Raw genomic sequence first — 15,266 nt, 5'->3', positions numbered from 1 at the left:
ACCAACGAAGAAACACATTGGTACTTTCCCATGATGAGTGAGTGCTTCAGGATCTCTTGCACTTACATGTGCAGCAGAGTACAGCAATGGAAGCATGCTGGGCCCATAACCCAGAGGTAGGCAGATTGAAACTATCCTCTGCTATATGCATTTTTTTGTTTGTTAATTAAAGTAATCCAAAACTGGGATTGATATTTTGGCTCTTTTATTTTTACTTAAAGTACAATAACTTTTACCATTTTAATTTGTTTTAATAGTATATTGACAGTATTGTTTTCTTTCAAAAATCCACTTAATTTTCTTTACCCTATTATTAAAATGGTAATTGACAAAAACAAAGAAACATCTTACAACCCTCTTCTCTACCGTGGTATAAGCAGGGGAGAGTCCGGGGAGCTTCCTCTCAGCGGTGCTGAGGAGAAAAAATGGCGCTGGTGAGTGCTGAGGGAGAAGCCCCGCCCCCTCGGCGGCGGGCTTCTGTCCCGCTTAAACTGTAAAATTGGTGGGGGCTCATACATATATACAGTGCCCAGCTGTATATATGTTATATTTTTGCCAAAAAGAGGTTTATATTGCTGCCCAGGGCGCCCCCCCTGCGCCCTGCACCCTTACAGTGACCGGAGTATGTGAGGTGTATGGGAGCAATGGCGCACAGCTGCAGTGCTGTGCGCTACCTCAGTGAAGATCATGAACTCTGTGGAGCCCGTCTATCCCCATGGTCCTTACGGAGTCCCCAGCATCCTCTAGGACTTTAGAGAAACTAGGATTTTAATACCTACCGGTAAATCCTTTTCTCTTAGTCTGTTGAGGATGCTGGGCACCCGTCCCAGTGTGTACTGTGTCTGCAGTTATTAAATGGCCCTTAACTCCAGAACATTTATGTGGAGACAACTTTCCTGACTTGACCATCTTCCTTGGACGTTTTCCCCCTGTGTGACTGCTCCCCAGCCTCGGAGGGTTGCATCTGTGGTCCCTAGGATCCAGTCCTGGATCCCGAACCATCGCCCCTCTAGGAGGTGAGAACTGTGCAGCCACCAATGGAGTGAGATTCTGGTCTTGGAAGACAGGATTATCCTCCGGTGCATGTGTAGGTGGGATCCGGACCAATTGTCCAACAGGTCCCACTGGAACACTCTGGCATGGAACCTGCCAAACTGAATGGCCTCGTAGGCCACAACCATCTTCCCCAGCAACTGAATGCATTGATGGATTAACACTCTTGCTGGTTTCAGAATTTGTTTGACCAGACTCTGGAACTCCATAGCCTTTCCACTGGAAGAAAACCTCTTCTGTGTCCAGTATGTGTTATGATTCCAGCACTCTAGTCAGAGAAGATCTTATGGCAAGGACCGGAGCACTGGAACGGAATGCTGGGGAAGGGAGCAGGACAGGAAAATAGCCCCTGGCGCCCTAACTCTGTTGTCTCACCCGTGTTGTCAGAAATCCCCTGCGAGACTATGGTTTCTTGAGCCCTTGGCAGCCGCGTTTGAAGGGCGGATTATGTCTGCCCAACTTCGATGCCCCCCGGTCTTAATGAGAGACAAAGGGAAACCCGAGACAGGGTGATAACAAGAGGCCCTCTAACTAAACAACCAGGCCAGGGGCTAAGCAAACTCAAAACTATAATATGTGCGGAGAAACCGCCAGGAAAAAGGACAACCAAAATATCCACTTGTCCAATTCTCCTACCCGGCACCGCCGAGTACCAGAGAGGACTTGTGGAAGCGGAACCCTCCGCAAATGCTCCAAACACAAAATATAAAAGGTAAAGCGGCTGAGCCGCAACACACGGCAGAGCCGCAACTCACGAACACCACTGGATATAAAACGGTGATCAGTCAGGACTCCAGGGAACCAAACGACCTTTTGGGATGAGATGACAACTCCCGAATACCGGACTTCTGCGGACTGGAATGACCGGATACAGCAGGACTGGAAACAGACTCTCAGCAAACAAAGGCAGCATGCAGGAAGCTATTACCGGCATCTGTGAGAAGCCCTGGGAGTGTATTTAACAAGGAGTCCTCCAATCAGCTGCTAAAGGCTGATTAGAATAAATGCCGTGCAGCTGCCTTGCTGCACGGCCAGAGAACAGGTGAATATCTTAATTTCCTAAAGCCTAGCAACGGGGAACGCGGTCCACCAGTGGCGTCCCCGTTGCTAGGGTCCGTGCGGCTCAGCGCGCCCGGCGTCTAGCGTTGCTAGGGAGCCGGCGGCTGTACGTGCACGGCATCTCTAGTTGCTAGGCGCCGGGCCGCGCAGACCATCAAGCGGACCCCGGCGCCTAACAGTACCCCCCCCTTGAGGAGGGGTCAAGGAACCCCTAAAGCCAGGTTTCTGAGGAAATTCCCGAAAAAATGCCCTCTTGAGCCTCGGGGCATGAAGATCCTTATCCAGGACCCAAGACCTTTCCTCCGGACCATAGCCTTTCCAGGGAACCAGAAAATACAGCCGATCCCGGGACAATTTGGAATCGAGAACCTTCTCTACCAAGAACTCCTGTTGTCCCTGTACATCCACTGGAGATCTACCCTGAGAGATCTTCCGAGGAAATCTACTGGAAGAAACGTATTGTTTCAACAGGGAACAATGAAACGTATTTCCAATCCTGAGAGATCTTGGTAAACGTAACCGAAAGGCAACTGGGTTGACTCTTTTAATAATAAGAAATGGCCCAATAAATTTGGGTCCCAGTCTAGCTGAGGATTGTCGAAGCCTGATGTTGCGAGTCGACAACCACACCCTATCTCCCACCTTAAAAGTGCAAGGACGTCGGAGCCTGTCAGAAAATTTCTTCTCTCGAAAGGCCGCTTTTCTGAGAGCAAGGTGCACCTTTTTCCAAATGGCTCTGAGATGGGAGGTTAAGGTAAGCGAGGAGACTGAGGAATGATGAAAAAAAGAATTAGCTCTGGGGTGAAAACCAAAAACTGAAAAGAATGGAGACTCTTTAGTGGAGGAATGACAAGAATTATTGTAAGCAAATTCAGCCAACGGAAGAAACTCGGACCAATCATTCTGGAGTTTGGCTGAATACAAGCGCAAATATTGTTTCAATGATTGGTTAACTCGTTCGGTTTGCCCGTTGGATTGTGGGTGGTAACCGGATGTTAACGACAATTTCATCTTCAATGAGGCACAAAAACATTTCCAGAATTGTGCGATGAATTGTGGACCCCGATCAGAAACAATATCAGTAGGCAACCCATGAAGCCTGAATACATGGCGGAGAAACAAAACTGCCAACCCTTGGGCAGAAGGCAATCGGGGAAGAGCAATAAAATGAGCCATTTTACTAAAACGGTCCACTACCACCCATATGACTCGGAATCCGGCTGAAAGGGGAAGGTCAACCACAAAATCCATGGAAATATGAGACCACGGCCTGAGAGGAACATTTAAGGGCATAAGTTGCCCGATGGGCAAGGAACGGGGAACCTTATGCTGTGCACAAACCTGACATGAATAAACAAATTCCTTGACGTCTTTAGAAAGACCAGGCCACCATACTGAGCGAGAGACTAACTCCAATGTCTTAGAGACTCCTGGATGCCCTGAAACTTTGTTATCATGGAATTCCGTTAAAACAGTAACTCTCAAAAACTCAGGGACGTAAAGACGACCAGCAGGAGTAATTCTAGGAGCTTGGTGTTGAAGCTGTTTTAACTGGGTAAATAAATCTTGTGTGAGGCCCGCCCAGATGACCGAAGATGGAAGTATGGGGGTAACAGGATTGTTATTGTGAACCGGAAGAAAGCTATGTGACAGGGCATCAGCCTTAGTATTCTTGGAACCAGGCCTGAAAGTGATTATAAATTTGAAACGCGTAAAAAATAATGCCCAACGTGCCTGCCGGGCATTAAGCCGCTTAGCTGATTCAATCTATTGCAGGTTCTTATGGTCAGTCAATACCGAAATAGTATGTTTTGCTCCCTCCAGCCAATGCCTCCACTCCTCGAAAGCCCATTTTACCGCCAGTAACTCCCGATTACCAACGTCATAGTTGGATTCAGCGGAGGAGAATTTCCTGGACATAAAGGCACAAGGATGTAACTCCAGAGACTCCGGATCCTTTTGAGAAAGGATAGCCCCCACTCCAACCTCCGAGGCATCAACCTCCACCACAAAGGGCAATTCCGGATTAGGATGTCTGAGGACTGGAGCCGAGACAAAGGCTTGTTTCAAGGCCCGGAAGGACAACTCAGCTTCACGCGACCAGTTGGTAGGATCCGCTCCTTTCTTTGTCAGAGCTACAATGGGAGCAACCAGGTCAGAAAAAGAATGAATGAACCTCCTATAATAATTCGCAAACCCTAAAAAACGCTTAATTGCTTTTAAATTGGTGGGTTGCGCCCAACTAAGGATGGCCTGGAGTTTCTTTGGTTCCATGGAAAATCCCTGAGGGGAAATTATGTACCCTAAAAAAGATACTTCCGTGACATGAAACTCACACTTCTCCAGCTTGGCATATAAATGATTCTCACATAACTTTTGAAGAACCAGACGCACCTGGGTAACATGTTGTTCCATTGATTTAGAAAAAATCAGGATGTCGTCTAAGTAAACGACCACGAATTTCCCTAGGAAGTCACGGAGCACATCGTTAATGAGGTCTTGAAAAACTGCCGGAGCATTGGACAGGCCGAACGGCATCACCAGGTATTCGTAGTGACCCGACTGAGTACTGAAGGCCGTTTTCCACTCATCTCCAGATTTAATTCGGATGAGGTTGTACGCTCCTCTAAGGTCAATTTTAGAAAAAATCACAGCAGAACGTAACTGATCAAAGAGTACAGAAATCAACGGCAAAGGATAGGTGTTTTTAACTGAGATCTTATTCAGGGCTCTAAAATCAATGCAAGGTCTAAGCGAGCCATCCTTTTTCTCCACAAAGAAGAAGCCTGCACTTAAAGGAGATTTTGATGGTCTAATAAATCCTTTCTCAAGGCTCTCCTTTACATAATCATTCATAGCCGCAGTTTCTGGCCCGGATAATGCATATAATCTTCCCTTTGGCAATGCGGCACCAGGAATTAACTCAATAGCACAATCATAAGGCCGATGGGGAGGCAGAATGTCCGCATTGCCTTTGGAGAAAACATCAGCAAACTCCTGGTATTCCACCGGAATGAGTTCTGGAATGATAGCTGCTACTCTGACTGGAAACGTGATACATTCCTTATCACAAAAAGTACCCCAATGTGAAATCTCCCCCGACCGCCAATCAATGGTGGGATTATGAAAGGCCAGCCAAGGGTGACCCAGAACAACTGGAACTGCTGGGCAATGTGTAAGAAAGAACTCGATTTTCTCGGAATGTAGAGCTCCTACTGTAAGTAGTACAGGGGGTGTACGGAGAGAAATAATCCCATTAGACAGCGGACTCCCATCTAAGCCATGCATGGTGACACACCTACCCAAAGGTAACTGAGGAATGCCTAAGGCCTTAGCCCAAGTTAAATCCATAAAGTTTCCTGCAGCTCCACTGTCAACAAAAGCCGACACCAAAGAACTGAGGCTGCCAAAGGAAACTTTAACTGGGACTAAAAGGGAGTTATTCGAGGAGATAAGCTGCAGACCTAGGTGAACCCCCTCACAATTCACCTGGTCAAAGCGTTTCCCGACTTGTTCGGACAATTACGAGCAAAATGTCCCTTACCCCCACAGTACAGACAAAGACCAGAATTTTGCCTTCTGGCTCTTTCTTCAGGAGACAGCCGGGAGAGACCCATCTGCATGGTCTCCTCTACGTCTTCAGGAATGGAATATACACACGGACTTGACCTTACAGGTGCTCCTTTTTCAGCCCTCCGCTCTCTGAGACGACGATCAATCTTAATAGAAAGCTCCATGAGTTTATCGAGAGTCTCAGGAGCGGGGTACTGAAGGAGACTGTCTTTTATAGACTCTGATAAGCCGAGGCGAAACTGACTGCGCAGGGCTGGGTCATTCCAGCCACAGTCGTTCGACCAACGGCGAAACTCCGTACAATAAACCTCTGCAGGATTTCTACCCTGTCTGAGAGCGCGCAACTGACTTTCAGCGGACGCCTCTCTATCAGGGTCATCATACAAGAGCCCTAAAGACTCAAAAAAAGCGTCAATTGACAACAATGCCGGATCCTCTGCTCTTAAACCAAATGCCCAGGTCTGAGGATCCCCCTGGAGCAAAGAAATAATAAACCCGACCCGCTGAGATTCAGTACCCGAGGAAGTCGGTCTTAAACGAAAATAAAGTTTACAGGATTCTTTAAAATTAAAAAAACTCTTTTCTATCACCAGAAAAACGGTCAGGCAAATGCATCTTTGGTTCATGGACTACCCTTGGGGAAGCTCGCAAAAGATCTTCCTGCGACTTCACCCGAAGAGAAAGATCCTGAACCATCTGAGTAAGTTCTTGAATCTGGCTGACTAAGAGCTGACCAGGATTTGGCCCTAAACCTGTTGGATTCATGAGGCCGATAAACTCTCACAAAACTGAATGAGAAAAAATTAAACCCCGTTTAATTTTAAGTTTTGGTATGGCCGGTAATAATGTTATGATTCCAGCACTCTGGTCAGAGAAGATCTTATGGCAAGGACTGGAGCACTGGAACGGAATGCTGGGGAAGGGAGCAGGACAGGAAAATAGCCCCTTGCGCCCTAACTCTGTTGTCTCACCCGTGTTGTCAGAAATCCCCTGCGAGACTATGGTTTCTTGAGCCCTTGGCAGCCGCGTTTGAAGGGCGGATTATGTCTGCCCAACTTCGATGCCCCCCGGTCTTAATGAGAGACAAAGGGAAACCTGAGACAGGGTGATAACAAGAGGCCCTCTAACTAAACAACCAGGCCAGGGGCTAAGCAAACTCAAAACTATAATATGTGCGGAGAAACCGCCAGGAAAAAGGACAACCAAAATATCCACTTGTCCAATTCTCCTACCCGGCACCGCCAAGTACCAGAGAGGACTTGTGGAAGCGGAACCCTCCGCAAATGCTCCAAACACAAAATATAAAAGGTAAAGCGGCTGAGCCGCAACACACGGCAGAGCCGCAACTCACGAACACCACTGGATATAAAACGGTGATCAGTCAGGACTCCAGGGAACCAAACGACCTCTTGGGATGAGATGACAACTCCCGAATACCGGACTTCTGCGGACTGGAATGACCGGATACAGCAGGACTGGAAACAGACTCTCAGCAAACAAAGGCAGCATGCAGGAAGCTATTACCGGCGTCTGTGAGAAGCCCTGGGAGTGTATTTAACAAGGAGTCCTCCAATCAGCTGCTAAAGGCTGATTAGAATAAATGCCATGCAGCTGCCTTGCTGCACGGCCAGAGAGCAGGTGAATATCTTAATTTCCTAAAGCCTAGCAACGGGGAACGCGGTCCGCCAGTGGCGTCCCCGTTGCTAGGGTCCGTGCGGCTCAGCGCGCCCGGCGTCTAGCGTTGCTAGGGAGCCGGCGGCTGTACGTGCACGGCGTCTCTAGTTGCTAGGCGCCGGGCCGCGCAGACCATCAAGCGGACCCTGGCGCCTAACAGTATGACTCCCAAAAACAACAACCGCGTCATTGGGACCAACTGCGATTTTGGCAAGTTTAGGAGCCAACCATGTTGTTGAAGAACTGTCAGGGAGAGTGCAATGTTTTGCACCAACTGGTCCCTGGATCTCGCCTTTATCAGGAGATCATCCAAGTACGGGATAATTGTGACTCCTTGCTTGCGAAGGAGAACCATAATTTCCGCCATCACCCTGGTGAAAATCCTCGGAGCCGTGGACAGACCAAACGGCTATGTCTGAAATTGGTAATGACAATCCTGAATTGCAAACCTTAGGTAGCTTGAGGCAGTGGCTAAATGGGAACATGTAAGTAGGCATCCTTTATGTCTACCAAAACCATGAAATCTCCGTCCTCCGGACTGGAGATCACTGCCCTGAGAAATTCCATCTTGAAATTGAATTTCTTTAGGAAGAAATTGAGGGATTTCAGATTTAAGATTGGTCTGACTGAGCCGTCCGGCTTCGGGACCACGAAGAGGCTTGAATAAAAACCTTCTCCCTGCTGAATAAGGCCAATTTGAACAATCGGTGAGGGGGAACGTCTTGAAACCCCAGTTTGTACCCTTGGGACACTATTTGTAAAACCCACGAGTCCAGGTCCGAATGAATCCAGAACTGACTGAAGAGTTTTAGACGTGCCCCCACTGGTGTGGGCTCCTGCAAGAAAGCCCCAGTGTCATGCAGTGGATTTGGCAGAAGCAGAGGACAATCTCTGGTCCTGCGATCTTGAAGAGGCTACAGACCTCTTCCTTTTCCTTCCTCTACCTGCAAAGAAAGGGGAATCTAAACTTCTTGCATATCTATTGGGCCAAAATGACTGCGGTAGATAATGATGCGTCTTCATCCGTTGACAGGGAACATAGGGCAAGAAGGTTGACTTACCATTGAAATGAGGATGCATCTTGCTGCCTTTCCAATGAAGAAAGTTTAATTTAGTAATAGGTGAAAAACCATCCTTACAAAGGTGTTAATCAGAGACTTGGCTTTGTGGACACTTTTCAGAGAACAAATTTGTTAGCATAAAAATAAAGCCAGAAAATGAAGAGCTGTTTAATCACTCAATTGGATTTTTCTGCCAACATATTTTTTTTCTCTGCAACCCACTGCTAAATTGTGCTTCCTAGCTTTTTTTATAAAATCACTGAATCAAATCTAACTCTGATAACATCAGAGAAGGCCAGGTACCCTACACAATAACAGGGGGTATGAAATTTGACTTGTCTACTTAAAGTTCACCAAAATCTGATAACAAGGTCAATTAGGTCCCTGGGTGGTATTGAACCACCAACCTTATGGTTAATAGCCGTACATACTAACTGATTGCGCCACAGAGACACTTTGCGAAAGTCCATACTGACAAAGGCTAATAAGCATTCATCTAAAACGTTTCCTAGAAAAACTTTAAAAAGTCAATAATCTGGAGAGTTTTTGTAAGATGTTTCTTCCATCAACCAACGAAGAAACACATTGGTACTTTCCCATGATGAGTGAGTGCTTCAGGATCTCTTGCACTTACATGTGCAGCAGAGTACTGCAATGGAAGCATGCTGGGCCCATAACCCAGAGGTAGGCAGATTGAAACTATCCTCTGCTATATGCATTTTTTTTTGTTAATTAAAGTAATCCAAAACTGGGATTGATATTTTGTCTCTTTTATTTTTACTTAAAGTACAATAACTTTTACCATTTTAATTTGTTTTAATAGTATATTGACAGTATTGTTTTCTTTCAAAAATCCACTTCATTTTCTTTACCCTATTATTAAAATGGTAATTGACAAAAACAAACTACATTGTCACCAGAAGAGCAATACAAAATGTACAAGTGATATATTAAAATCATCTTTCCAGCTTGAATTTCAATGATGCATTGGGTCAACAATTTTGTGAGAAACATCTTCACCCTTAAATAAAGATTTTCTTAATTCCTTACCTGTGTGCTAATTAGATATCACCTTGTTTTCACATTAAACAGACTTCCACATGAGAAAGCAGCAAGGATGCAGTGGCGTTAATGTTTCCTGGTGTCAACCTGTATTATTTCAGTAGACATTGAAATGAGGATACATCTTGCTGCCTTTCCAATGAAGCAAGTTTAATTTAGTAATAGGTGAAAAACCATCCCTACAAAGGTGTTAATCAGAGACTTGGCTTTGTGGACACTTTTCAGAGAACAAATTTGTTAGCATAAAAATAAAGCCAGAAAATGAAGAGCTGTTTAATCACGCAATTTGATTTTTTTGCCAGCATATTTCTTTTTCTCTGCATCCCACTGCTAAATTGTGCTACCTAGATGTTTTTATAAAATCACTGAATCAAATCTAACTCTGATTACATCAGAGAAGGCCAGGTACCCTACACCATAACAGGGGGTATGAAATTTGACTTGTCTACTTAAAGATCACCAAAATCTGATAACAAGGTCAAGTACGTCCCTGGGTGGAATTGAACCACCAACCTTTTGATTAATAGCCGTACACACTAACTGATTGCGCCACAGAGACACTTTGCAAAAGTCCATACTGACAAATGCTAATAAGCATTCATCTAAAACGTTTCCTAGAAAAACTTAAAAAAGTCAATAATCTGGAGAGTTTTTGTAAGATGTTTCTTCTATCAACCAATGAAGAAACACATTGGTACTTTCCCATGATGAGTGAGTGCTTCAGGATCTCTTGCACTTACATGTGCAGCAGAGTACAGCAATGGAAGCATGCTGGGCCCATAACCCAGAGGTAGGCAGATTGAAACTATCCTCTGCTATATGCATTTTTTTGTTTGTTAATTAAAGTAATCCAAAACTGGGATTGATATTTTGGCTCTTTTATTTTTACTTAAAGTACAATAACTTTTACCATTTTAATTTGTTTTAATAGTATATTGACAGTATTGTTTTCTTTCAAAAATCCACTTAATTTTCTTTACCCTATTATTAAAATGGTAATTGACAAAAACAAACTACATTGTCACCAGAAGAGCAATACAAAATGTACAAGTGATATATTAAAATCATCTTTCCAGCTTGAATTTCAATGATGCATTGGGGCAACGATTTTGTGAGAAACATCTTCACCCTTAAATAAAGATTTTCTTAATTCCTTACCTGTGTGCTAATTAGATATCACCTTGTTTTCACATTAAACAGACTTCCACATGAGAAAGCAGCAAGGATGCAGTGGCGTTAATGTTTCCTGGTGTCAACCTGTATTATTTCAGTAGACATTGAAATGAGGATGCATCTTGCTGCCTTTCCAATGAAGCAAGTTTAATTTAGTAATAGGTGAAAAACCATCCTTACAAAGGTGTTAATCAGAGACTTGGCTTTGTGGACACTTTTCAGAGAACAAATTTGTTAGCATAAAAATAAAGCCAGAAAATAAAGAGCTGTTTAATCACTCAATTGGATTTTTCTGCCAGCATATTTTTTTTCTCTGCAAACCACTGCTAAATTGTGCTTCCTAGCTGTTTTTATAAAATCACTGAATCAAATCTAACTCTGATTACATCAGAGAAGGCCAGGTACCCTACACCATAACAGGGAGTTTGAAATTTTGACTTGTCTACTTAAAAATCACCAAAATCTGATAACAAGGTCAATTAGGTCCCTGGGTGGGATTGAACCACCAACCTTTTGGTTAATAGCCGTACATACTAACTGATTGCGCCACAGAGACACTTTGCAAAAGTACATACTGACAAAGGCTAATAAGCATTCATCTAAAACGTTTCCTAGAAAAACTTTAAAAAGTCAATAATCTGGAGAGTTTTTGTAAGATGTTTCTTCCATCAACCAACGAAGAAACACATTGGTACTTTCCCATGATGAGTGAGTGCTTCAGGATCTCTTGCACTTACATGTGCAGCAGAGTACAGCAATGGAAGCATGCTGGGCCCATAACCCAGAGGTAGGCAGATTGAAACTATCTTCTGCTATATGCATTTTTTTTTGTTAATTAAAGTAATCCAAAACTGGGATTGATATTTTGGCTCTTTTATTTTTACTTAAAGTACAACAACTTTTACCATTTTAATTTGTTTTAATAGTATATTGACAGTATTGTTTTCTTTCAAAAATCCACTTCATTTTCTTTACCCTATTATTAAAATGGTAATTGACAAAAACAAACTACATTGTCACCAGAAGAGCAATACAAAATGTACAAGTGATATATTAAAATCATCTTTCCAGCTTGAATTTCAATGATGCATTGGGGCAACGATTTTGTGAGAAACATCTTCACCCTTAAATAAAGATTTTCTTAATTCCTTACCTGTGTGCTAATTAGATATCACCTTGTTTTCATATTAAACAGACTTCCACATGAGAAAGCAGCAAGGATGCAGTGGCGTTAATGTTTCCTGGTGTCAACTTGTATTATTTCAGTAGACATTGAAATGAGGCTGCATCTTGCTGCCTTTCCAATGAAGCAAGTTTAATTTAGTAATAGGTGAAAAACCATCCTTACAAAGGTGTTAATCAGAGACTTGGCTTTGTGGACACTTTTCAGAGAACAAATTTGTTAGCATAAAAATAAAGCCAGAAAATGAAGAGCTGTTTAATCACTCAATTGGATTTTTCTGCCAGCATATTTTTTTTCTCTGCAACCCACTGCTAAATTGTGCTTCCTAGCTGTTTTTATAAAATCACTGAATCAAATCTAACTCTGATTACATCAGAGAAGGCCAGGTACCCTACACCGTAACAGGGGGTTTGAAATTTTGACTTGTCTACTTAAAGATCACCAAAATCTGATAACAAGGGAAATTAGGTCCCTGGGTGGGATTGAACCACCAACCTTATGGTTAATAGCCGTACATACTAACTGATTGCGCCACAGAGACATTTTGCAAAAGTCCATACTGACAAAGGCTAATAAGCATTCATCTAAAACGTTTCCTAGAAAAACTTTAAAAAGTCAATAATCTGGAGAGTTTTTGTAAGATGTTTCTTCCATCAACCAACGAAGAAACACATTGGTACTTTCCCATGATGAGTGAGTGCTTCAGGATCTCTTGCACTTACATGTGCAGCAGAGTACTGCAATGGAAGCATGATGGGCCCATAACCCAGAGGTAGGCAGATTGAAACTATCCTCTGCTATATGCATTTTTTTTTGTTAATTAAAGTAATCCAAAACTGGGATTGATATTTTGTCTCTTTTATTTTTACTTAAAGTACAATAACTTTTACCATTTTAATTTGTTTTAATAGTATATTGACAGTATTGTTTTCTTTCAAAAATCCACTTCATTTTCTTTACCCTATTATTAAAATGGTAATTGACAAAAACAAACTACATTGTCACCAGAAGAGCAATACAAAATGTACAAGTGATATATTAAAATCATCTTTCCAGCTTGAATTTCAATGATGCATTGGGTCAACAAATTTGTGAGAAACATCTTCACCCTTAAATAAAGATTTTCTTAATTCCTTACCTGTGTGCTAATTAGATATCACCTTGTTTTCACATTAAACAGACTTCCACATGAGAAAGCAGCAAGGAAGCAGTGGCGTTAATGTTTCCTGGTGTCAACTTGTATTATTTCAGTAGACATTGAAATGAGGATGCATCTTGCTGCCTTTCCAATGAAGCAAGTTTAATTTAGTAATAGGTGAAAAACCATCCTTACAAAGGTGTTAATCAGAGACTTGGCTTTGTGGACACTTTTCAGAGAACAAATTTGTTAGCATAAAAATAAAGCCAGAAAATGAAGAGCTGTTTAATCACTCGATTGGATTTTTCTGCCAGCATATTTTTTTTCTCTGCAACCCACTGCTAAATTGTGCTTCCTAGCTGTTTTTTTTATAAAATCACTGAATCAAATCTAACTCTGATTACATCAGAGAAGGCCATGTACCCTACACCATAAGAGGGGGTTTGAAATTTTGACTTGTCTACTTAAATATCACCAAAATCTGATCACAAGTTTAATTAGGTCCCTGGGTGGGATTGAACCACCAACCTTTCGGTTAATAGCCGAACACACTAACCAATTGCGCCACAGAGACACTTTGCAAAAAGTGCCTACTGACAAAGGCTAATAAGCATACATCTAGAACGTTTCCTAGAAAAACATTAAAAAATCAATAATCTGGAGAGTTTTTGTAAGATGTTTCTTCCATCAACTAACGAATAAACACATTGGTACTTTCCCATGATGAGTGAGTGCTTCAGGATCTCTTGCACTTACATGTGCAGCAGAGTACTGCAATGGAAGCATGCTGGACCCATAACCCAGAGGTAGGCAGATTGAAACTATCCTTTGCTATATGCATTTTTTTTGTTAATTTAAGTAATCAAAACTGGGATTGATATTTTTGCTCTTTTATTTTTACTTAAAGTACAATAACTTTTACCATTTTAATTTGTTTTAATAGTATATTGACAGTATAGTTTTCTTTCAAAAATCCACTTAATTTTCTTTACCCTGTTATTAAAATGGTAATTGACAAAAAAAACTACATTGTCACCAGAAGAGCAATACAAAATGTACAAGTGATATATTAAAATCATCTTTCCAGCTTGAATTTCAATGATGCATTGGGGCAACAATTTTGTGAGAAACATCTTCACCCTTAAATAAAGATTTTCGTAATTCCTTACCTGTGTGCTAATTAGATATCACCTTGTTTTCACATTAAACAGACTTCCACATGAGAAAGCAGCAAGGATGCAGTGGCGTTAATGTTTCCTGGTGTCAACCTGTATTATTTCAGTAGACATTGAAATGAGGATGCATCTTGCTGCCTTTCCAATGAAGCAAGTTTAATTTAGTAATAGGTGAAAAACCATCCCTACAAAGGTGTTAATCAGAGACTTGGCTTTGTGGACACTTTTCAGAGAACAAATTTGTTAGCATAAAAATAAAGCAAGAAAATTAAGAGCTGTTTAATCACTCAATTGGATTTTTATGCCAGCATATTTTTTTTCTCTGCAAACCACTGCTAAATTGTGCTTCCTAGCTGTTTTTATAAAATCACTGAATCAAATCTAACTCTGATTACATCAGAGAAGGCCAGGTACCCTACACAATAAGAGGGGGTTTGAAATTTTGACTTGTCTACTTAAATATCACCAAAATCTGATAACAAGGTCAATTACGTCCCTGGGTGGGATTGAACCACCAACCTTTTGGTTAATAGCCGTACACACTAACTGATGGCGCCACAGAGACACTTTGCAAAAGTACATACTGACAAAGGCTAATAAGCATTCATCTAAAACGTTTCCTAGAAAAACTTAATAAAGTCAATAATCTGGAGAGTTTTTGTAAGATGTTTCTTCCATCAACCAACGAAGAAACACATTGGTACTTTCCCATGATGAGTGAGTGCTTCAGGATCTCTTGCACTTACATGTGCAGCAGAGTACTGCAATGGAAGCATGCTGGGCCCATAACCCAGAGGTAGGCAGATTGAAACTATCCTCTGCTATATGCATTTTTTTTTGTTAATTAAAGTAATCCAAAACTGGGATTGATATTTTGTCTCTTTTATTTTTACTTAAAGTACAATAACTTTTACCATTTTAATTTGTTTTAATAGTATATTGACAGTATTGTTTTCTTTCAAAAATCCACTTCATTTTCTTTACCCTATTATTAAAATGGTAATTGACAAAAACAAACTACATTGTCACCAGAAGAGCAATACAAAATGTACAAGTGATATATTAAAATCATCTTTCCAGCTTGAATTTCAATGATGCATTGGGTCAACAATTTT

At 42.0% G+C, this 15,266-nt stretch overlaps 1 non-coding gene across 1 annotated transcript; it reads right to left on the bottom strand.

Annotated features, from left to right (window-relative positions):
* Window positions 1–13,476: 13,476 nt before the first annotated feature.
* Window positions 13,477–13,550, bottom strand: TRNAN-AUU (transfer RNA asparagine (anticodon AUU)). The gene has a single exon. It is a non-coding gene; the product is annotated as a tRNA-Asn (tRNA).
* Window positions 13,551–15,266: the final 1,716 nt, after the last annotated feature.

This window comes from Pseudophryne corroboree, unplaced genomic scaffold, assembly GCF_028390025.1.
Source record: "Pseudophryne corroboree isolate aPseCor3 unplaced genomic scaffold, aPseCor3.hap2 scaffold_817, whole genome shotgun sequence".
Taxonomy (NCBI): Eukaryota; Metazoa; Chordata; class Amphibia; order Anura; family Myobatrachidae; genus Pseudophryne; species Pseudophryne corroboree.
Note: the sequence above shows the minus strand (reverse complement) of the source record. Positions and strands in the feature narration are given on the sequence as shown.